The sequence below is a fragment of the Canis lupus genome, chromosome 3 (assembly GCF_011100685.1).
Source record: "Canis lupus familiaris isolate Mischka breed German Shepherd chromosome 3, alternate assembly UU_Cfam_GSD_1.0, whole genome shotgun sequence".
Taxonomy (NCBI): Eukaryota; Metazoa; Chordata; class Mammalia; order Carnivora; family Canidae; genus Canis; species Canis lupus.
In genome coordinates this window covers 3,794,012-3,816,451 of record NC_049224.1, presented here as the reverse complement: position 1 = coordinate 3,816,451, position 22,440 = coordinate 3,794,012, and the positions used below count along the sequence as shown (strand labels likewise).

At 36.4% G+C, this 22,440-nt stretch overlaps 1 protein-coding gene and 1 long non-coding RNA gene across 2 annotated transcripts in view; one reads left to right on the top strand and one right to left on the bottom strand.

Annotated features, from left to right (window-relative positions):
• The window catches only part of FBXL17 (F-box and leucine rich repeat protein 17), a 496,926-nt gene that overhangs the window by 280,970 nt on the left and 193,516 nt on the right, over positions 1 to 22,440 (bottom strand). The gene's annotated exons all lie outside the window — the stretch shown is intronic.
• Positions 12,111 to 20,749, top strand: LOC119870982. The gene is made up of 3 exons (XR_005356547.1): positions 12,111 to 12,322; positions 16,072 to 16,113; positions 20,618 to 20,749. It is a non-coding gene; the product is annotated as an uncharacterized LOC119870982 (long non-coding RNA).

Genomic DNA, 22,440 nt, shown 5'->3' with positions numbered 1-22,440 from the left:
GGGAAGTGGCGAGGTGGCTCAGTTGGTTAAGCTTCCAACTCTTGGTTTGGACTCAGGTCATGGTCTCAGGGTCATGGGTTCGAGCCCCATATTGGGCTCTGAGCTCAGTGAGGAGTCTGCTAAAGTTTCTTTCTCCCTCTCCTTCTGCCCCTCCCCATGCTCACTCTCTCTAAAAATAAAAATAAATCTTGAAAAAAAGAAAGCAAAAAAAAAAAAAAAAGTCAAAAACCTGAATTAAGGATATTATTTGAGACAGTTAGAAGAAGGGCAGGAGTGGAGGGAAGGTTTACTTCCCGAGATCTAAAAATAATAATGATAAAAGCCTTAATAACGGTCCATGCCAGCATGCCTTCCTTGGGCTCACATAATTCCACACGGAAGTAAGAATCTTAACTGGGGCCTTGGGGAAAAGTCAGCCGCCAGTCATCTCAGAGGACTCATGACTCAGGCTACTGAAGAGAGCTTTTTCTCCAATCTGAGAACAATCACCCTTTTTTCCACCCCATTTCTGGGCCTCTGAGGAAGGTCAGCTAGCCCTCAACCCTTGAAGCCTCCAAAGTGGGAGATACTAGGTCCCTGGAGGAGGGGTGCAAGATTTCTTTCTCAGCTGCCAAGACTGTACATAAAGTGATCACCTGTCTGAGAGACCTGGGGAGAAAATCATGGCATGCTGAAAGAAAAGCCAACGCAAGCTCAACCAGTGGGTCAGTCCTTGTTTTCAAGTGGCTACCCGTTGGCATCTTAAGGCCATCACACCAGTTACATTCTTGTCTACCAGCTGCGGCAGCTAGCAAGTAGTCACACCACCGCGCAATGATAAATCAACTCAAGACTCAGGATTACTTTCCCACTAAGACAGCAAAAGCTTACTCATTTTCCCTATATGTAAAAAGAAATATAGGTGTAATAGAAATTTTAGTTAAATAGTACAGCTCTATTTGTCCCTGAAAAGAAGTCAGAAAATCTAAATGAGAGCCAAGGACCATCTTTTTGTCAACTAGAACAATGAAATTTGGTACAAAATTCATTTTAATGATTTTAATGAGTTTAATGAAGTCACTGTACAGTATGTGAAAATCCAAGTTACAGAAAAGTGCAACGTATGGTAATTTAAAACTGTCCACACATGCGAATTGGAGACCATTCATTTCCCCAATTACAGGAATAGCAAATAAGGCACAGAGTGTGCTCAGCACAGTTAAAAGGAGTGAGTAGAAATGATGAAAATGAAAAGTGACAAAAGTATTATATGATTATCCAGAAATTCCTTGACTATGTCAGAGGTAAGTATTTCTAAACTATCAACTCCGTGAAGGCAAGGAACACAAATGTTCTGCTCACTGCCCCTTCCCCAACGCCTAGTGCCTATCAGCACTCTGTAGATGCTTACTAAATATCTGATAAACGAATGAATGAAGAATACATGAAATTAGACTCAGTAATTTTCCCTCACATAGTCTCGGATCACACAAATAACTGCTGCTCAAAATGCTTATCAGACACAAAACAGACCTGTGAACAATGCTTCTCTAAAGCCTTCACCTGGGATAGAAAACTGCATTCTACCCAAGTGACACTGGGCAACTTATTGAATTTCTTTTGCCTCGGCTCTCACACTTAAAAAATGGCAATAGTGACAGTATGTACCTCACGGCGTCCTTAGGGGTTGAGTACACGGAAAGTAGTTAGGAACCCTGACTGGCGGAGCCGGTGCTATATGTGTGTCGTGGTTTCTGCTGTTACTGTGCATTAACAGTCAGGGTGCTCTTTCAAACCCTATGGCTAGTCACTCTTCTTATTAGTCCCTCTTTTGACCCCCGGGGCAGAGACCATTTCTTATTTAACTATGTATTGCCAGTACTAAGCACGATACCTGGCACATAACATATGGTCCTAAAGAAAAAAGGGAATACAAATTGTAGTGAATCAAACACTAATAATACAATGTTCTCATCAGAAAAAAAAAAAAAGTCATCTAGGCCCATTATGATTCAGGGCACGAATTTCCTACATAATAAATCCAAATGTGACACACATTTTCCTCTAACATTTGATAATATCTAATTAAGAGACAGTAATAATGGAAGAGCTTAAAATATTTCATTTTTGCCAGGGCCCATCATACAGTCAACCTCTCTTTCTTTATATTCTTTCTTACCATTTATTCATCATGCAAAAACTAAACTCTCAATCCTTTAAATGTATTACTGTGACATCAATGACAAGGATAGCAGATAAGAAGGTTCAGCTGACAATCAAACATTGGGAAATGGGCTAAGATGTCAACAATGCAGGACATTAAAACATTTTTAAAAATCTGTACTGAAGATATGGAGAACTACACACTGCTCCAAATGCAGTTAGCATTACAGGCACACTTCTGTGCAAAACACCATGTTAGCACTCTAAGAAAGAGTGGGTTTGTTTTATTTCCACCTACCTGCTATTATTCACCCTGAAAGATTTCACCCTTTGGATTCAGAAAACTAAAATCTCAATTAGTACCCTGATGTAACATGCTGGATCATCTAAAACCTGGCAATAACATTTTTCCATAGTTTCCTTCCTAACATTTTAAGCAGTACATAAAAGATAAGAATGAGCTTTCCCCTGAGAACCTAGAAATAAGATTGTCTCCTAAATTAAACCATGAAATGAATCAAAAATAGAACAAATCAGCAATGATAATAGGCAAAATAGCTCCCAGGCCACAAGAATTTGACTTCACATCATTGCCACAATGACACCCACAGAAAGAAGATACCAGTTGGGAACAGGGTAACCATCTAATTTATTGTCCAACCGTGACATTACGAGGCAAAAGCCCAGTTGAGACATACGATCACCCTACATTACAAGAAGTTTCAATGCTACTGGAAAATAAGAATAAGGAACAGGAAAGCAAACTTTTGGCATTGCCCTTCCAAGTACCATTAAAGGGATCCTGCTTCATAAATATATCATACATTTGGTGACTCCTAATGTTTTAGCCCAAATCTACCCATACTATGTCGTTCTGTGTTTTTATATGTAACTTAAGTATGCAACTTTTCATCTACTTATGCCTTATTTCTCCTAGTACACGGTAAATGCTTTCGATCGTTGTGACAATGTCTCATGTTTCTTTTCAAACTCCACATTCCAGCATTATGTACTATAAACTGTATATAGAAATCAAATGCTCACTGGCTGGTAGTAATAATAATCATTATTAGGGCTGGCAGGTATTGAATTATTAACTATGTACTCTTCTGAGTACTTTACAAGTACAAGCACATTTGAATCATACAAACACTTTATAAGTAAGTACGACTGGTATCCCAGTTTTACAGATAAGAAAATAAGAGCAAGAGGCTAAGTAACATGCCCAGTGACAAGTAGGTAGGGAGTGGTAGAGGCTGGTACAAGTCCAGATTGTCTGGCTCCGGAGCGCAAGTTAACAACCACCATGCTATACTTACTACCTCTTGGTGGGAAATGCACGGTGCCTAAGAATTTATTACAGGGTTTTTTCAGCTATTTAGACCTTAAAGTCATGTTTAAATTTCCCAAAATAGTTGAGATAACATCCGTAATTGGCCTAGGTACACAGAAATGGACACTCTTCTGCAGGAATCTACACTTCTATATCGATATAATCTTCTATAGGGAACTAGACAAGATGTATAAGAAATTTAGATATGTATACATATGTATATGTAGATGCAGAAATTGTTTCAAGTATTTAACGTTAATGAGACAAAAATAAAAGTACACAAAGAAATGGGTATGAGAATGTTCATTATAGTTGTAGATAGGAATAAAACTAGGAAATAATTTAATGTCCACCAATAAGAGACTGCTTAATACAACGTGCGAAAACACTACCATGGGTCCATAAGAAATGGTGACATAGATTTATAGTTATTAAAACAAAAATAAATCCATAATATATTGTTTGGTTTTAGACAGATTGCAAAATAGTATGCATAATGAAATTCCAGAGGAGGTAGGGGGAGCACTTACACATATGTGCATATCTAAAAGATGTCCATCAAAATGTAAACAGTAGAAATGTCTGGATAGCAGGAATTCAGGTAGTTTCGTTGTTTTGAAACTATTTATGAAGAAGCTACTTGTGTATGTGTTATTTTGCCATTCAAAGGGGCATAAAGAAATACAAGAGCCTACAATCTGGAGACACTCCATTCACTCTAGGACACCAAAGGAAACAAGTGTTGGTGGCAAGTAAGTGGCTGCTAGTGAGAAAGGTGAGAAAGGAGCCAAGCAGTGGGATGCACAGCCCACGAGAGAGGAAGAAGCAGCACCCAGGCTCCCCCGGCCCTGCAAGCAAGCTGGGTAAACTGGGTAAACCCAGACCAGTTTCGAAGGGTCTCTGAACCGGTTTCAAAACTGCAAAATGAGGAGTTACACGGGGGTACTCTGAGGAGTTCTTTGCATTTCTAAGGGTTTCTGGTTAAAATTTTCTGAAAGAACAGGTAAGAAGGAACAGGACAACTTCTCTATCCCTTGCTGGTCACAAGTGGCTACTCTGCAGTTTATTAGTCTACACTTTAGTCTCTTTATACAAGATGTGCAATATCAAAGTCCAGAAAATGAGAACAGTGGAAACCCCCAAACACACTCACGCAACTTATTATTGGAAATATGACTGTTCCTCGGAGAGTGGGATGGTATGCTCTCCTAAGGAAGGAACCCACCCGAGACCTCATCATCCCAATAAAAGTTCATTCCCAAACAGTTGACAGCTCATTTATAACATTTCACTTCTATACAGATAAAAAAAAAAAAAAAAAAAAAAAACTACATACGATCCATCTGACATTGTGGTATTTATATGTCTACTGACAAAAATCTAAGGAATAGTCAAGAGAGACTTTGATGTTGCATTCCACTATTATTCAGATATATCAATAATCAAATCTGGAGAGCTGCCAATAAAAACAGAATAAACATCATTAGCATTTTAATAAACCTGCAAGCCACAGGGCTGGAAAAACAGAAGGAGACAGAGCAAAGGGAAATCAGCAGGTGCAATGTCTTCCCTCCAGCGGTTTGCCCTTTGGCAGGCCACTGTGTCCTCCCTGCTCCATTTGCCAAAAATACGCGCTCCAGAGGGGCTTCTCTGTATTTTAAAACTTCTTATAGAGCCCAAGCTCTAAAGTTAAGAGGATGTATCACAGGTTTTTGTTTTGTTTTTAAATTGAGAATAAATAACCTGATCTTTAAAATACTTTAAGAATCTGCTGATCTTGTAGTTACCAGCAGCATTTTGAGTGTCATGTAGTCAGACTGTGATTTTATATGTTAACTAAATGGACCCAGACGATAGATGCAGGAAAAAGTGGTAAGAAGATGGAAAGAGAAAGAGAGAGAGAGAGAATATAGGCAATAGACGAAGACCAAGGAGCTTCTACATAGAAACCAAAATTAATTCCAAATCAAATCCTGTGACTCTTGGAATAGATCAAACTCAGAATTACACATAAACATTCAAAGTAAATATTTTTCTTAATTGTCAAGTCATTACATTCTCTCAACTGAACTAGAAGTTAGAAATTAAAAGCCCTGCTTCTTAGAATATTTTGAATTTCATTTAATCTCTCATTACCCCCGTGCGGATGATGTGAAAGTATTTTTGAAAAGTGTAACTCTTTAAAATACATTTGTATAAAAACTGCAAGTGAAAAACATTTCACAAAGGTAATGGAGCTATATATTAAGGGGTCTTATTTTATTCCAATATAAGTAGGAAACACTGTTGCTACTGTTTAAATCTCTATTTCTAAATCTGAATTACTTTGTGCATTTAACCTGAAAACAGACACATTTATGAAAATATATAATAATTACTATACGCTAGTTGTCTTATTTTCTTCAGATAATTGTAAAGTTGAGAACACTTCAGTTTAACTATACAATAAGCAATTAAATAACCTTCAAGAATCTGCTCGTGTCTTTAAAAAATTTGATTTAAGACGTCCGCTGTCAATTTGCAGGAAACCATGAGGCTACAATGGCGATAAAGCATCAGTGATAAATGGTACGACCCAAGCCACCCTTCTAATAATGAACTAATGATTCATATTCAAGGTGCTTTTGAAACATGATTAAGCCTCCAAACATTCCACTAAGGTAGGGTCTCATTACCCCAATCTTATAAAAGAGAACTTAAACAAGTTTGCCAAGGTTATACGGTAAATGACTTAATGACAAAAGTTTGGAATGTCAGCAAAATAACACAAAGGACCCCAGACTCCTAACTCCCACTTGCAAACCCTTTTCATTAGTATTGCAGAGAAGCCTTTCAGAGTAATTTATTTCTAAGTGACCTTCTCTGGTGGCCACTGGCAAGTGTTTGCCAAAATGTCACTGACCAAAAAACTCCTTACAATGCCATGTATTATAAAATGAATATGTCAAGAATCAGATGAAAATGTCATCAGTGACACTGACAACAATAAAAGAAAATATTCTACAGATTTAAGGAACGGAAGAAGATCCAAGTTGAAGGGGGAAAAAAATTACCTGAGAAAATGTCATCAGTGACTACAGCAACAGAAAAGTAAAACAGACCACAGCTTTAAATAAAAGAAGACACAAATCAAAGGGGAGAAAATTACCTGAGAATCCAATGCTCGCTAATGGATCAGAAAGGAGAAGAAAGACTCCTTTTATGGAGGCCTGTGGAAAAACTAGGTCTCGTTTAGAGATCATCCTATTGTTTCTGGAGAAAGAGGAACAGGGAGATGGAGGCAACATGTCTAAGCACCTGTGAGAGTTCTTCAGCTCTGAATCCCAAAGTCACTCATTTTCTCCTTTGCATGTCAAAATGAACGGCATAATTTGTGAATGTCATAAGTAGTCATAGCAAATTAAACAGAAATTGAACAAAAATTTCCTCCTTGTTGCCCTTAAAAGAGCAAGTCAAAAGTTGTTGATTCTGAAGCATTTGGAAGTAAGTTTCACTTGTACAAATATTACAGTCAAACAATGGTTAGATTTGGATATGCCTACCTTTTTGAAATTTATACAAATACATGATATACGTATAGGCAGATAGATATACATCATATACATTATATATATGTATATGATTTCACTGAGAAAATTACTTTTACACTAACACTTGGGAATTTTTTCTAAATGGACCTAGCTTTAAAAATTAATTAAATTAAATTCAAAAAATAAAATGGACCTAGCTTCAAATGTGATTATTGAAATCAATGACTGCAGCAAACAACTGATGATTAGAATATATTTTTTTGTATATTCTGGAATTTTCATCTCTATGTGATTCGTATTTTTAAATGAAGCTTTACTAACTAGACCCTTCAAAATAACATATTTACACGCTTTTGATTAACTGGCTGAGGATAAATTGTTTTGAAGATCAACCATAGTCCAGATTTAATCTTAGGCAGTTTGTTCTAACTAAATGCTTATGGGACACCCATCCTCCTAACGATGAAGCAAAATCAATGCTCATATGAGTGTTAAGAAAGCAGAGAGTGGCGCATGTTGGGATTTTCTTACTACCCTGAATTACCGTCCCATGTTCTCTACCATGCGTACCCCTAGGCCCATCAATGTGGTTCACTACAAATTCTAAAAGCTTTCTCAAATGCAATACGCACAGAGCTTACTTAGTGGGATGAAACAAAGTGTATAACTAACAGCGACAAGTTAATAAAGATAAATGCAACCATTCAAAGTGAACATTAGAAAAATACTGTCAATGGGGGAAAAAATCACAGGTAAAATAAATGCACATGTAGTAAGCAACAGGAGTGTTACTGTAACCTTGTCCCTTTTCCAAATGGCTATATTTTCAAAATGGGAGAGGACCAAGTGGCAGCAACATCTGTGTGGATGTCTAAGTGCCTGTCAGGGCCTGCTTGGTGATACCTCATACTCTCCTCCTCTAACAAGCTTCACTGTTATATCCTACTTGGAGATGGATGGCTGCCAAGAGCCATCATCCAAAAAAAAAAAAAAGCTCCTCTGTAACATAATGATGTCTCCGTACTGTGAATAAACCTGTGAAAGAAAATTCTTAGAATCAAAAAGACGATGGATATCTCTTTAAAGATATAAATTACTGGACATTTCTAATTTCATTAAGACTATAATAACCAAAATATTAACTCTATGATAAATACTATATGTATTTTTGAAGATAGTTATCCCATAAATGTCTACAAATCTGCAGAAAGAAATGTTTCAGAACACAACTCTTGTCTTTCCCCTACCCCCACCCCCAAATTCATTACTCAATTTAATGAAGCCAGGGCATTGTCTTGACACATTTTGTCATCCCCTTTCCGAATAAATTGCTGCCACAAGGATATCCTGTTCCTCTAGGGGTTCCTCACCCCATTCCCCCACCCCCACCATCTTCATTCAGTTTTCTTAATCCAGTAAGGTTAACATGTTGTCACTTGGACTAAAATTGTGTCCACGTACCTCACACACAAACCACCACTCTCTACTAGAGAACTCAGTTAGTGTCTCTTTAACTCTTAAATTACATTTATAAAGCGTTTTCAAAGGTTATGTCTATACCCATTAAATGAACTTGACTATTCTGAATGACTTATTTTGACTTGCTCTATTTCTTGACCGACTTGAGCAGTTGTTTTCTTTTTTCCTGTTACCTTGAACGACACGCTTATGGTCTGATTGCCACGTAATCAATCAACACACATTTACTGAGCTTCTGGTTAGGAGCCCAGGACTGTGGAAAAGTCACAATTCCCAGATATGGTTTTAATACCTATGCTGCTATCACTGCAACATTCTAAGAAACTTATAAACCATCTGAGTGTAAGTTAGAACTAAAGACAAAAATGCAACTTCTCACTTCTCCTCGAACATCAAGTGACATTTTCTTTATATCTAGAAAATATTTTACACAGAGCTAAATATTTGTATATGTGTGATACAATAAAGCATCAATATACTAAAATATAGCACTGATTTATTGATGGAAAAGAAGAGATTAATCAAAACCGAAAATAAGAATTCAGCTTAAGTTCAAGTAAAAGGAAAACAAATGGAAATTGTATTTCCCAAATGAAACTGGTTCTCCAAATACTGTAATAAATCATGGAGGAAATGCTCCTAGGCTTTATTTAACAGGCAATAAAACCCTGAGGCAGCTCCGATTAGTATGCTGCTATGGTAAATGATAAGATGAGCAATGATATATATGTCAGAATTAACTACTACTATTAACTGGCTTATTGATGCATACTTATTTAGGTGATAGTTAAAATTAAAAATAAAAGCATTTCAAAGATGAAAAGACCCCCACTTCTATTTGTGGAATTTTTTGTGGTAGGCATTAAGTACCACTACTTCCATATGTCATAGAACCTATGTACTTATAAGACTTATTATCAGAAGACATAAATGCTGAAGGTAAAAATGTAATGGTGATTAAGCCGCAGCCACAACACCTCCTTTTTCTTAAGATTTTATTTATTTATTTAAAGGAGAGAGAGAGCATGCACACAAGCAGTGGTGAGGGGCAGAGGCAGAGAGAGGAGCAGACTCCCCACTGAGCAGGGAGCCCAATGCGGGACTCCATCCCAGGAGCCTGGGATCACGACCTGAGCTGAAGGGAGACGCTCAACCACTGAGCCCCCCCGCCCCAGCCATAACACTTCTAAGGAAGCATCTCTTCCCTTCCATTTCTCTCTATCTTAACAACTGAGTAAATAGAATATACTATTAAAACTATAATACCCCTAAAATTGTTTCTAATACAGCAGCTGACTATTGAACATGGATTTGAACTGCACAGGTCCACGTATACACGGATTTTTTTAAAATAAATACAATACAGTACTGTAAATGTATTTTCCCTTCCTTATGATTTTTTAAATAACATTTTCTTTTCTCTAGCTTACTTTATTGTAAGAAGACAGCACATAATACATACAACAATCAATTTGTGTTAACTGACTGTTCATATTATCTATAAGGCTTCCAGTCAATGGCAGCCTATTAGTAGTTATATTTGGGGAAGTCAAAGTTTATGACAATTTTCAAAGGTGCAGCGGGTTGGAGCTCCTAACCCTGCACTGTTCAAGGCTCAACCGTACATAAAATCAAGGCTTTATTACTTATGTATTTTTAAATCTATATTCACACTATTCCCTTCAGACTCAAAGCTCTTATGAGACCAGAAGAGCTGTTTTTCTCCCGTGCACTGTTTAGATGAATACTCAAGATTAAACAATAACACTGGAAACTGCAAATGGATGTTATTTTATTATGATATTTATTTAATTCAATGATATTTATTTTATTATAATGCTATTTAGCTTGCACTTATATTCAATAGACTCTATTGGTAGATTTAACTGCTTATGGCAACCAACTGTATTTTTAAACCCAGAATAAGCTGTTGGAGGCCGTCTGATAGATGGGATTGAGGTCACAAAGATCTGCATTCAATCCTGACTCTGCACTTACTAGCTGCGATTGTCAGCAAGATACTTTACCTCTGTGAGTCTCATTTTTAGTTCATCTATAAAGCAGGGTATAATGATACCTATGTCATAGAGTTAATGTGATAATTAAATAAGATAATAAATAGAACACTCTTGGCACTTTGCCTAACAATAAAATTCTCAACAAAGAGTAGCTACAAAGTCTTTATAACTGATTGCTGTGTAGCAAACTACATCAAATCTTAGTAGCTTAAAAACAAAAAAATCATCTCTTATTTGCTCACTAATCCGTGGGCCAGCAATTCGGACAAGGCTTAGCTGAGTAGTTCTGCTGGTTTCATTCACAGGATTGCAGGAGTCCAAAGGCTCCACTGAAACTCGACAGTCTAAGATGACCTTACTCATATACGACAGCTGATCCTGGCTATTAGCCAACCTTCCATCTCCATGTGGTCTCTCATCCTCAGAGAGACTGGTCTGGGCTTCTTCAGTGGGTGGCAGCTTTCCAGAAAGGCAAGAACAGAAGTCACAAGGCTTCCTGAGGCCAAAGCTTGGAAATCCCATAACAATTTCTACTACAAGCTGCTGGTCAGAGAAAGTCACAAAGCCAGCCTAGATTCAGGAGGACAGGGAAACTGGGGCCAGCTGTTGACTGGAGGATGCGCAATGTACAGGCACAGAGGCACGCATTCGGGGATGGGAAAAACTTGTGGCTGTCATTTGCAATTTTCTAAAGTCGGCAAAATAGTGACAAATTTTTATAGCACCTATGCTATCTTTCAACATTAAATAATTGCAGAATTTAAGTTCTGAAGGCCAAAAAAGAAGTGCTAGCTTGAGTTTCCCCCAAACGAGAGTAACATTTGACCTGCTGCTTCAATGACAGATTTCAAAAGACGAACAACATCCAGTCCCAGTGTCTGATATGATTATGTGGGCTTCTTTGGCTGCTTTTCTGTGCCTGGATTCTCAACACTTTTCTACTGGCTTAATTCAATGAGTTTATTCCCCCCCCCCCTTTTTTAAGATTTTTATTTATTCATCTGAAAGGGAGAGACAGCACAAGTGAGGAACAGGTATGGAGGGGCTGAGAGAGAAGCAGACTCCCCACAGAGCAGGGAGCCCGATGCGGGGCTCCAACACACAGCCCTGGGATCATGACCTGAGCTGAGGGCAGATGCTTAATCAACTCAGCCACCCAGGCATCCCTCAATAAATTTATTTTCATCTGACTTAACAGTTTTACCTTCAACAAGCAGCTTTCTAATTGAAGATTCCAAAACAAATAGATCACCAAGAAATCAGGAATGAGTATGAAGTACTTCTAGAAACTATATAGTTTCTAAATAAAACAAAGAAAAATGAACCAATGGAAAAAGTATACAATATGCTTTTGTTCTTCTCCATGAAAACGATCACTAGAGAAAAATTTAGTTTTGTGATACAGTTACTTAGCGAGGCCCATAGATATATTCATACTGAATTAAGGAGAGATAAAATAAAAAGAAGTAAATTAAAGAAAATAACTTTTTATCTTTTATGAAACAAAAAAGTAGAATGCCAAAACAAAACTTGTAATCTATCTTTAATTTATTGCGTCAAATCTCATTTTAATGAATATCTTTCTTTTTTGTCACGGTCACAGAAAATCACAAAATGATAACTGCTACCAAGGCTTTCTTTAAGATGGTGTGTCTCCAAGAGATTTATCTTGAGAGCCACAGTCCTTAATACAACAAAATCTGTTTGTTTTGGAGAATTTTGCGGGGCAGGATATGCCACTGAACACACTGCATGATAAGAATTACTCCTTCTGGAAGGAGAGAGGTGAAAGAAGGAGCTGCTTGCTGTTTGACAATATGGTGAGTAGAGAAGCAGTTTGGGGAAAGGCTAATTCCCCCACTGACATTTCTACATTTTCCAATGAAGAACTGATTCCTAAACTTACCATTTTTTTGCAGTAAGAATCTGTTGTAAGACTGCTCCGTAGAGAAACAGTTGGAAACTCAAGCAGTTTTCAATTTTAGACAAATCGATGCTGCCAAAATTATAATACTCAATAACGGAAAACTTCAATAACATGAAGTGTGCCTAATCTGGTTTTTAAGGCATGTAAAAATCCTGATTATTTTATGAGAAGCCACATAAGAAGCCAAATACACATTCAGCTAGAGAAAATATCACTAGCCAGTGCCATCTTTGGTGGCGAGGTTATTTCTCCTCCCGAGTGAACAAGGCAGCCTAGGGTGTATATTGGAACTAGATAATTCTAATTGATAATGAAAGATCAAAGATGATCCCAGGCTATAGCTTCTGTATAGGTAATCTACTTCCTAATTTATTTGTACAGGAAATCCTGTAAATATCTAAAACACTCTGATTTTGCTTTAATTATTTCAAAGCGCTACACAAGTGATAGCTATACTATACAGGTTCACATGGAAGAGTTATCACTTTTGAAAAATAGTGACTATTCTAACATACTTTAATTATACTGCTTACTAATCTTAATTGCCACGATTTCAAAAGACAGTTCCAAAGTGCATCCTGAACAAACAGAAAAGCAATTAGCCTAAATTAATTGCTTTGCTGATGTGATTTGCAGTAGGTATGCTTGGTGGTTTTGAAACTCCTGCCAGTGCTTTCACAACTTGATGTTCTGATGATTTTTTAGCCTATTTTTGCACCAGAGCAATTAACCAGATAATTGTTCTAATGTGAACCTGGCCTTAATCAGTATGTTTAGGTTCATAGTAGCAATTAACCAAATATTAAACATACTTTAAAGAGCAGCACTTAAAAGTGCTACAAGAAGAGTTAAGGAAAAACTTGCGATTTTTTTCTCAGACAGCCACACTTTTCTCACCAAGAAGCAGGAAAAAAGCTGTAACTGTCTCCTCTGCCTCTTTTCAATTAACACAAGGTATCATTACATATGAAAGGCAAGTGAAGTTGCTGGCTCTTCATTCAGAAATATTCCAAAGACCCTATTACAAGGGCAAACCCAATGATTCAACATTAAAATCCTATTGATTGTTCAAAAAAGGGGGCTATGGCTTTCAGATAAATAGCATGCAATACATAAAGCAAGCTCTATCTGAATCCAGACAATGACATTAAATCCTCACCTTATTACATATCAACTCTATTCAGAAATAAATAAATTTGGAAGAAAGAGGGCATTTGAACCAATCGCCTGGATTCCAGCCAGAGTTCAAGCCAAATTTAAAAGCAGATTTATACATCCTACAAAAGCAGCATTTATAATTCTCTCACCACGCAGGTATTAAATTACTTCTCTGACCTGGGCCCTATACGAGGTGCCAGGGGCTGTGACGGGGGCAGGGGACCCGAGGCGAAGACACAAGTCCTCCTTACCAGGAGAGAAACTCAGTCACAAAACATCATGCAGCCCCAAGATGATATATGGCCCAGCCGAGTGACCGCTGTGGATCCACCATGCAGCACTTCATCACAACCACCATTATTATTTCATCTTTTCTTTAAAGAAACTCACATTCATTTTAAGGGAAATCATCAGTAGTGCAACTCTAACTGCTAATGAAACAAGTCTGCTTTTCTGACTTCAGCAAGTGAGGAATTATTTTATACCATCTTAAATTAAATATTTTATCAGTTGGGGAATAATATACGTGGAAACCCTTCTCTTTTCATGAGGCAAAGGGCTCAAGCTGCAAGTGCTCTGTCATTCTTGTCTCCACGTCTTCATGTCTTCTTTCTTAATTTCTGAAAGGACTGTCACACAGAAAACAGCCCAGGCACATATGCATCAGGTCTGCCATTTTTAATTATTACCAATCAGATTCCAGCAATTTCTCCTCTAGTTAAACATGTGTGTACCTATCTTCTAAAATACTTCTTTATGCCACAGTTCATAAAATATTTTAGGCTGAAGCAAATCTCTTGCACTAAATTAATAACTAATCACAGGAGATATTTATCATCTCCAGCCTTTTTACAGGAAAATTGTCAGATTTAATCACCTTTCTCATATTTTCACTATTTACTGGGCTTCATTTATCATACATTTAAAATTTTTGACAACAGTGAGTTATTTTAATTACCATTTCTGGTTGTGGATTAAGAAGAAGACAACTCCCAGAGGGGACTAGAGAAGGGAGGGATGGTCCTAAGTTTATCCAAGCAATCGATAGGCTATTACTATTTTTATCAATAAATGAAGATTTTTCTTCACTGATGCCAATTTTAAAACAGGTTTAAGGTTAGGAAGCCTCCAAATCCATGAGTATACCGTACTGCATTCATCATCACATAAAACACGTCCCATTTTTCCAAAAAAAAAAAAAAAGTCCCATTTTTCCCATAAATTTGATCATGAATTCTGATTTCATACCATGTGAGACATGTTTTTTAATTCCCCAAACTAAATGATTACTATACGTTTACTCACATTTATATTCCCTGAGAAACACAAAAGCAGTAGCAGCATTTAGAGTACTGCATCCAGAAAAGCTAACAACATAATTCTATAGACGCTCTGTTAATTATTATTTGCAGAAATGTTTACTTACATATTATTGCTCAATAGGAACCAGAGACAAAGCAGAAATTTAAAATTACCATTATGTGTCAGAACTACCATAAAAATTCACATTATTCTATAAGACAAAATAATGTGAAGAAGAATTAATAAGACAAATTCATCCATATCAAATACAGCTCCCATCCCATGTCCAGAATTAGAGTTAAAAATCAAAGCAAGCTGAGACATATACATCTCATATAGATATTCCTTTCAAGTGATTTTATTAGATTAAATACTCTACAATATATATCAATTAATATTTCCTTATACATGACACTTGGTTACTAGAAGAACTTAAAAAAAAAACAATGAAAAAAAAAAGGAAAAGTTCCTTGAATTTGCACTAAAAATTTCATCTGAGGATAGACACACGAATCATTTTATTGGAGAAACTCTACCTCTTGTACAAAAGTATCATCAGCTATTTGAAAAAATCACATACACTAGGGAAACTGTACAGATTAGTTATAGCAATTATTATCTTACCAAAGGTACTGAAACCTTCAGTAAAGTTAACTTCCTTCTTTTCAACGCAGTGATGACTTAAAATATATACCCAGTATTTTCCTTTGCTCTGCAATGGTTAAATATTTGCTACAACTGACAGGGAGCATTCAGATAAAATATTTGTAAAAATAAATCTGTATCAGAAAGACAAATATCATATGATTTCACTCATGTGGAATTTAAGAAACAAAACAGGTGAACATAGGGGAAAGGAAGGAAAAATAAAATAAGATAAAAACAGAGAGGAAGGCAAACCATAAGAGACACTGAGGTCTAGAAAACACACTGAGGGTCACCGGAGGGGAGGTGGGCGAGGGGATGGGGTGACTGGGTGATGGGCATGAAGGAGGGCACATGTGTGATGAGCACTGGGTGTTATATGCAACTGATGAATCACTGACCTCTACCTCTAAAACTAATAACACACTGTATGTCAATTTGAATTCAAATTTTAAAAAATAATAAAAAAAATAAATGTGCATCATCATATGCTTAAATAAATACCTATTCAAAATTCAATTGTGAAATTCTTTTCAGTACCAACTATGAACCGGGCCCGGTACAAGACACAAAAAATGGGTAAGACTTTCTACTTTTCTTCAACGAACTTAGTAAGAAATGAAGAGCATTTACAAACGGGGTTGTTGGGGGAAAAGTGCCTTTCATTACAAAATTGGCTATCTTGAAAAATCTACAACTCTATGTAAGATACCCAGAACTTGTCACCTATCAGACATCCCACGGGGAAAAGAGAAGGTAACATTCTACTGATGTTTAGAATGACTACGCCTGAGCTAGGGTGACCATGTGACCTATCACCCACACCAGGACACTTCGGAGCACAGAGGGAACAGAACAGCGTAACACAAATGCTAAAATTGACGGATTTTCAAAATGACAAGAATGGACTGGAAGTGACATGAGGAAATCAGGACATTGGGTCACTCCGGGTCTGAGGCAGAGTAAAGGGCTGAGAGAACATGAGGCCTTCGTGGTCAGAGCCTAGACTTTGAAGACATATTAAAATGGGCTCCAGTCTTGGTTCCACCACTACTTGTGAGCTACCTAACCTCTCTGGGCCTGAAGTTTTACACTTGAAAATGGGGTCAATTTCTTCTTCGGGGCTGTAGTAAAGATTAAGTCAAACAACGTGTGTAAACACTTAGCACAACACATGGCACAGACTGTAACAAATGACAGAGATATTGTTAGCTATATTGCTATTACCCATGGTACAAAAACCAAAAGGAAGAAAACATTATATCCTCTGACCTCTCCAGTATTAGAAGAACCAATTATGGGTTTGTTTGTTTTTTGTTTGTTTGTTTGTTTTTTTTTTTTTTATAGTAGGCTCTATGCCCAACATAGCGCTTGAACTCACGACCTCATGGTTGAGTTGCGCGCTCCAATGACTGAGCCAGCCATATGCCCCCGGGACCCATCATAGGCTTAAAGAGAGGGTCCTTCTGTAGAAGGACAGAAAAGACATATTTTTACAGATGGTCTGAGAATCTGAATAGTAGTTACTTTAATACCACACTACTCTTCTAGGGATGGTCTTACAAATAATTGTAAATATAAAAGAGGGTGTCAAAAAATATGCCAAGCTTAAAGAGGTGTCACCAGCACAGAAAGACTCCATTCTGTCCCTATAACTCCCTCAGAACTCAATAAAATATCTCTTATTCTTTTTGCAAAAATATGAATAAATGCCATAGAAAGTATAATATTACGCCATAGATCACAAAAATAAGCTAAAATTCACTATTTCAAAAGCTCCAGCTAGGCAGGCCAGCCACATTATTAGGTATGCAGACAGACTGTTCCACCTTCTCCATAGGCAGGACAGTGCTGCTATAAACACCACCACGGAGCTGCTTCAATAGTCGGTGTTATTTTTGCCGCCTCTTTATTTCCAAGTTTTCAGACTTTTATAAGAGAAAATTGTTCAAACTCCACACTCAATACTCCAAGGTAAAAAGCATTCCTCTCCTCCAGACCACTTAAATTTAATAGAAAACAAAATATTCTCAAACTCAAATTCAACTATGCCTGCTGGATTTAATGGATAGGTTTGTCCCCCTTGGGCAATCTTTAAACCTCAGTCTCTAGGAGAATTAAGTAATATTAGGGGATTGAAATGAAATAAAATTCTAGGTCCGCTGTGACATGACATTCACAGGAAGATGGTAGATTATCCACCCAGTCCTTGAACACTTATAAATACAATATATAGCATATGTTCACAAAACAATTCTTGGAAATAAAACACAATGGGCACTCGGCAAATAGTTTATATCACCAACACCTGCTCAAATCCTCTCTGAACTTTATTTCTAAATGTCACCGTTTTTTCTTTTTTTTTATTGAATCAACGGAAATTTGAAAGAAGAAACAGAATAAACATCCAGAGAAGATCAGGGAGGTAAAGAAATCTTTATAGGAAGCCTCATTGAGTTCTACAAGAGCCAGAGCACTGTCAGCCTCCCTGGAAGGGGGGGAGGGAATGGGTCATGCTACACCTTTAACCTAAGTGCACCTAAAAGGCTCGAAAGGGCTAGCCAGGGAAGAAAAGAGAAAGAACAGTAGTAACAGTTTTCTTAATGCTGTACACAGAGGAATCACGAGTCAAACACTGAGCACTGTAAAGAAACCCACTAAATAAATAAATAAATAAATAAATAAATAAATAAATAAATAATAAATGAAAAGAAAAGAAAAGAAAAAAAGAAATCCACTTTGCAAGAAATAATTTTAAATCACAGCCCCGAAGTTGGAGGGAACTTTATAAACCAGTGCAGCTCTCTTTGTAATTCAGGAGGCTTTTTGGTAATTCTCATGTTTGAACACTAGGCTCAAGTGTCCATTTTGATGGCAGGGGATGAAAATAAAGTTGTTGTTGTTGTTTTTTTAGGATTTTATTTATTTATTAATGAGAGGCACAGAAAGAGAGAGAGAGAGAGAGGCAGAGACACAGGCAGAGGGAGAAGCAGGCTCCATGCAGGGAGCCTGACGTGGGACTCGATCCCAGGTCTCCAGGATAACACCCTGGACTGAAGGCAGCGCTAAACCGCTGAGCCACCCGGGCTGCCCAGAAAATAAAGTTTTTGACTCATTTTCAGCTGAATTCTGTCTCATAACTTCCACCCATTGGCCAAAGTCCTGATGTCTGAAATAATGAAGAACTAACTTAGATAGGCCAATTAACTATTATCTGTTAATATATCTTAATAGACTGGGTTTAAAAAGAACTATTTGGTTTGAAATAAATATCTTTTAAAAAAACCTCTACATTCTCGATTTTGATAAAGGAGAATTCAGTCTGCAGACAGACAGATAATACAAATGCGTATGTCGTGCCTGGCAGGAATGGTGGGGGACTGAATGGCCAGAGAGAACAGCCCCTTCCTCATCCTGGAAAGACTATGAGTCAGAGTTGCTGCATCTGTAGCTTCTCCAAGAGAGAGCCCAACCTCAGAACTTTTATGAGAACTATTCCAATTTTAAAGTGCTGGCAACTAGATCAACTTTTTAAATATCGTATGGGCCAAACAAAACAGCTTCATGGACGGGACTCAGCTGTAGCCAACCAGTTTGCAATCAATTGGTCTTACTGCAAAGCTTTAAGAGAAAATATCCATAGTTATTATTCTAAACACTAGTACGTATAAAATGAAATGGCAACATGTTATAAATGCTATTTTATATTTGAAAGAAACTGGGCACAATAGCCTAAGATTTAAAATTCTCCAAATTTTAGAATATCCACTGATGCAACAGCTCCCTTGACATACATATAAGATTCACACAGCAAAATTAACTCCTTAAAGAAAGTGTCCTTAGTTAGTGATAGTCAACAAGTTTAATATATTCGATTTTTTTTAACTGCGAATTCAAAGAATAAACTGCTAGCTAGGAAAGTTCGACTGGTTGGCCACATAACTTATTTTAACAACCAGCCTGGTATTTGTTATTTTGGGAACACTAGCTGATGGGTGCTAGAGAAATTTTCATTTCTCTTATATTGCTATCCTGATCCATCAGCAAGTATGGGCAACAGTTAATGAATGGATCATATATTTGATAATGAGTATACAAATCATGTGACTGAACTTTTCTCAGGACTAATGTTAAAAACTGAAAACAGGGAGATTAATTTTCTCTTGATAGCCAAATAAAAAATTTTTAAAAGCTTTTGTAAAGATCTATTAAAATCAGTTAGATTTCATTTAATTCTTCTTGGCAAAAAAGAACAAAAGAACCATTAATGTCTATCACTAAAGATGCTCAGAACCATTCAGTTTTTCACATATCAGCTTGTTACATCCAAAGCAGGCTGCCAAACATACAGAAACGATGGAGACCAAATTGGATGTGAAATAATAAAAGATTCATATCAAATACAAATAAACATTTCAATAAACTTAGAGTCAGACACAGCAGAGGAGATATAACAACCAGATGTTTTTAATTTAAGTCACTGATAGAAATAGTCAGTGTCCTCTTTTCATAAACCACTTGGATTTTATTTGTATTCAAAAGCAATGGTAAATGTCAAATGACTACTAGACCATCCTTCTGAATACAAGAAAATATCATGCTGTTTAACTCTCTAAACACAAAAAAGTGCTTTTAGAAAAACAAAGATAAAGAACCGCACGTCTTAGTCCTACACATCAATTCAAGAACCACAAAATGCTAAAAGATACCAAGAGCATGGCACTATAAAGACCTTCAATTACTACATATTTTAAAATTTTGAACTTCAAAGAAAGTTTACAGATAAGAACTTTTAAGGTCCAAGATAAACCTTATATCTAAAGATCTGATTATCAAAGTTTATCTTCACGTAAAGAATCCTTTTCCAAAGCCAGCACCATTAAACATTGATCCTTTTCATATGTACAACGTATAAAACAACATCTAACGTTTCTATTATACTTTTATTATGAAAGGAAATAATGAGATTACTTTTTAAAACTAAGAGTTTTACATATAAGTGTTAGTTGTGAGTCCCAAAACTATAAAATGGAAAATTGACCTGTCAACCACCATTTGCTTTTTCTTGTTTGTCCTCACCCAGTTCCCAATGCATCGATGATAGAAAAATACATCCATCGGCAAAGCCAAAGGAAAGTTATACAAATAGTCTACGTATAATAGGAACAGTATGACCTTCCACTAAACAAAAGATGTTGAGAGGATTAAAAGAACAGGTAAAAAGTGCCTATCAATTACCTGGGTAATTAAAGTTACTTTCCTTGTATCTTTATCATTATAAGATAAATCTTTATACTTTCCTTGTATCTTTATAAGACTCACTCTTATCTCACTCATTAAGTCTTATGTCACCTAAAGAGAGAGCACCTTTAAGAAGAGGAGGCACTCAGTGCCCTACAGTCTGAAACATAGTGCCACGTATTTAGTAGGGGGTTAATAAATGCTTCCTGCTTTACTAGAGGATAATAATAATGAACAAATGTAAAACAGACGCTAATTGATAGGCTAAATGCATTAGTGCATTCAGTGCCCTCTGGATGAAAGGTGACTAACCCATCCTGGCTAAGTGCTGAAATTATAATTAAGTCTGATGGGAAGTCCTGGATTTATACCAATATAATTACAAATATTACTTAGCTTAGTGATAGAGTATGGCAAGAACAATGAGATGAGTAATTTAGATGATACTGCAAAGTGGGTTTTAATGTTTGAAACTTCTATTACAGTACACAGGATAAGTGCAAGTAGTGTAATTAAAACCTAAAAGAGTTTGATTTTTAAAACTCCACTGCTCAGCCTCATTAAAATGCATATTTTCTCAATTAATCCAAACTTTTCCATTAAAAACATAAAAATACACTTTCATTCCTTGCAAATAAATCTCTACAGTACATATATTTAGGATCAAATACCAAATAACCATCACAGTTAAGTAGGAAAGAAAATTACTGAAATAGCAAGAGCTTTGAATACATGGAGCCTAACAAAGGGAAGAAAAGGCAAAGTGAGGGCTGCCCACTTTCTCATTTGTAAATACTCACTTGTGACTAAATAAGCCTTTGAAGAGCTAGATTAGAAATCCCTAAATATCTCTATTTAAAGTATTCAAACCTAAGCAAAATGTTTACTTAGGAGATAACCCTTCTAATCATATATGGACTGCTTATTTACCCCCGTATTCTTTAATTACTGATTCTTCTACATATGTCAGGTACACAGAAAACTGTTGTTGAATAAAAGGCAATCGATTTTATAATCATTTTGTTGGAGAAACAAGTTTTTCTTTTTTTAATTCCACACGTTACTAAGCAGTTTATCTCAATATTGAACTGATGCAAAATACCACAGGATAATGCTTCCTTATCACTTTATCTTATGAAAAGCACTTAAAAGATCATTTTTAAATTGTCATGTAATCAACTGTAGAAGAATGTTGATTACAGAGAACTTTATTTTTAAAATTCTTAAAAATTCTCTTTAGATTTCATCGATGTATTTTACATGAGGGTTACTCAAAACCAATAAACACCTTTTATAAATGATGACCATGTGACCAGATTACAAAGCTTTTCAAGAAAAAATTTTACTAGGAAAGAGTCAAGTCAAAGGCTATCATATAATTGTAAGAGTCATGTGGGGTAAGTTAAGAAAATGTCACTAGAACTTACCCATAATTGTGAAAAATGGAGAACATATAACTTTCATTTTAAGTGCAAACAGAAATTAAAAGAGGAGGGGAAAGTATTTTGAATTTAAAGCATTCTCTGACACAAACAATAAATCACTGCCCTTATTTATGAAAAAGTCTTTTAATCTAAATAGGTTCTAATTTTAGCTGAAATAGTACTTTCTATTTTGAAAGCAAAATATTTTGAGGGGCTTATCTTTAAAAAGAAAACACTTATC